At 38.5% G+C, this 2854-nt stretch overlaps 1 pseudogene; it reads right to left on the minus strand.

Moving 5' to 3' along the window:
• The window catches only part of LOC110028139, a 17570-nt pseudogene that overhangs the window by 11569 nt on the left and 3147 nt on the right, over positions 1–2854 (minus strand).

Below are 2854 nucleotides of genomic sequence, written 5' to 3' on the forward strand. Positions count from 1 at the left end.
GTCGTCGGGGGTTGGTGGGGGTCGCCGCCGACCGACAATGACGAGAATGATTTTGGACTTGAGTTCCTTCTCAAAGCCTCAAGTTTTCTCTTAAGCCTCCTCCTCTAATATGAGGGTGAGGCTCTATTTATAGTTTTTTGAGTGCAATTAATGTAGGAATATAAACCATTTTGATCGGATGGTCTAGAAAGCTTATCCTAATCAGATGACGTTTGATGGACATTTGAGTGTCTTAACGATGTCGAAATTGAGCAATCTTGGGCTCGTTGGATTCGTCTTGTCGAGATGCTTGATTCGACTATGAACTCGCTAGATTCGATAATTGCTTGACCTTTCAAATGCCTCCAGAAATCCTCCAAGAGTGGTTTAATGATTTGATCTGGGTTTAATTTTACTCGGATTGGACTGACTTTTATATCATTAGGTTCGCCTCATCAAACCGATCAGTTTCACTATAAGTTTGCTGAAATCGGAGCTCTGGATGACTCTTAATAGAAGTTTGAATGTTTCTTGTTTAAAAAATTGCACCAAGGTTCGTGCTAGCTGAGGAAAATTTGTTGGTGACGTATCAGTTGCCCCCCCTGTTTTCGGGCGAGTCTAATTTTATCGTCCAAAAATATCCAAATTTAAAGCTTTTTCATTTATCGATCTATGCATATATATATATATATATATATAGTATACTTTATTTCGATTTTATACAGATAAAAATAGTTTACAACAATATATACTAAATTATTTGAGTGTATCACAGTTGGTTAGGTAAGGCATTACTCGAATCTTTCCCTGGCAATTAAACTGCTATTCTGTTTTTTTTTTTTTTACGGACCTCGCTAGTCGAAATCGAAGAGATGATTGATAATCAAAAATTAAAGAAAAATTCAAATGGAAAACTAAAAATTAAAGGAGAAAATAGTTTATATATTTAGTTTCATTATTGAAATAGTTTTTTTTTTATTTTATTCAATGAGTTGTCTTTATATATATATATAATGATTTTAATTAATTTCAACCATAAAGGCAAAATTTGAAAGATCAAAAAGCTGAACGAATATGAAATGAAAAGTTTTTTTTTTATTTAATTATTATTATTAATTATTTTAATTAATTTCAGTCATAAAGACAGAATTTGAAAGGCCAAAAAACTGAAGGAATATCAAATGAAAAGTTTTTTTAATAATTAGCATTTAATAATTCAAACATTTTTTCACCCTATAAATAGGGGCCTGAAGGAGAGGGTAGAGGTGGAGTCCTCAGCTAATCTAGGATTTCCCCAGAAGAAGAAAATTGTCTTTCGCGGCGGTGAAGAGTTGCGGCGAAGAGTTGCGGTGCAAATTTACGGTCTAAAGTTGCGGCGTAGAGTTTCAGTGAAGTGTTGTGGCAAAGAGTTGCGGCGAACTGTTGTGGTGAAGATTTATGGTGCAAAGTTGCGGCGAAGAGTTACGGCGCAGAGTTGCGATGAATTGTTGCGGCGAAGAGTTGCGGCGCAGCGTTGTGGTGCAGAGTTGCGGCGAAGAGTTGCGGCGCAGCGTTGTGGTGTAGAGTTGCGGTGGGTCGCTGCAACACGCTGCAGCAGGGTGTTGCGACGAAACGTTGCGGTGGGTCGCTGCGGGGCGTCGCGGGGACGCGCGCGGCGGGCCGTCGTGGCGACGCGACGCATTGTGTCGGAGCGTCGCTTATTTCGACGGAGATTCCCTTGTCGCTCTTGCACGTTTTGAAGATGATGAAAAAAAAATGTAGTTTTCTCGCCTCGTCATGAGGGCGATTTTTCATAATTATGTGGTGGCGATATCTGGAGACCCCTTAACGATCATCAGAAATACTGTAATTTTAGAAAGACGATGTCGCCTCTAATTGAAGATGAACTGATTTGTTGTAGCCATTGTACATGTATATGTTGGTATTTGTAGCTTTTTTAATCATTTGATGTGACAATTGTAGATGATAACAATGTATTTTTTTGTTGCTTAAACGGTTGTTATGGTTTCTTAATTGTGCAAAGTTCTTCTGAGGCTCGTAGCCTTCTGAGGAATTTGTATGCATTTGTGTCTTCTGAGACTTGTAGCCTTCTAAAGTCTTTGAGTGTACCTGTGTCTTCTGAGGCTTGTAGCCTTCTGAGGTCTTTGAGTGTACCTGTATCTTCTAAGGCTTGTAGCCTTCCGAGGTCTTTGAGTGGAGACCCTGTCAACCACTTGCTCTCATGGAGTCTTTCTAGTGAGGACCATGTCCACAACTAGCTTCCCATCGAGACTTGCCTCCTGGGCTCGTCTTCTAGGGGTATGGTAGCTTCTCATTGAGTCTTGCCTCTTGGGCTTGATTTTTAGGAATACCATATCTTCCCGTCGAGTCTTGCCTTTTGGGCTCGACTTTTAGGGGTACGGTAGTTTCTCATCCTCAAGGGGACTTTCTACACAAAAATCTTTCGTGAGAAAATAAGAAAATTTCATTGAAATGATATTTTAAAGAAACATAAAAATTTTACTAAAATAAAATTAAGAGTTTATAAGACACTATTTTACTCAGATAATATGAGTTGGAGTTATACTTCTCATTCAATAACTCCAACCGTTCTCTTTTTCTTTTGGCTCTTTTGGTTCCCCTCACATTGTTCTTGTAAGTAGTGACCTAGATGACCTTGGCATATTAAACGTTCAATTTCTTCCTTTAATTGAAAATATCTTTCTGTTGAATGTCTTTTTGCATGGTGGAAATGACAATATTGAGACTGGTCTCCACTATCTGGATTTCTTAACGGCTTTGACCACTTGATAGTCTTCTCATCCTTGATTGTCATTAAGATGTTAACGCGTGACATGTTGAGTGGAGTGTATTCTTTTTTTTCTTTTTCTGATCG

The sequence above is a fragment of the Phalaenopsis equestris genome, unplaced genomic scaffold (genome assembly GCF_001263595.1).
Source record: "Phalaenopsis equestris unplaced genomic scaffold, ASM126359v1 Scaffold000491, whole genome shotgun sequence".
NCBI lineage: Eukaryota > Viridiplantae > Streptophyta > Magnoliopsida > Asparagales > Orchidaceae > Phalaenopsis > Phalaenopsis equestris.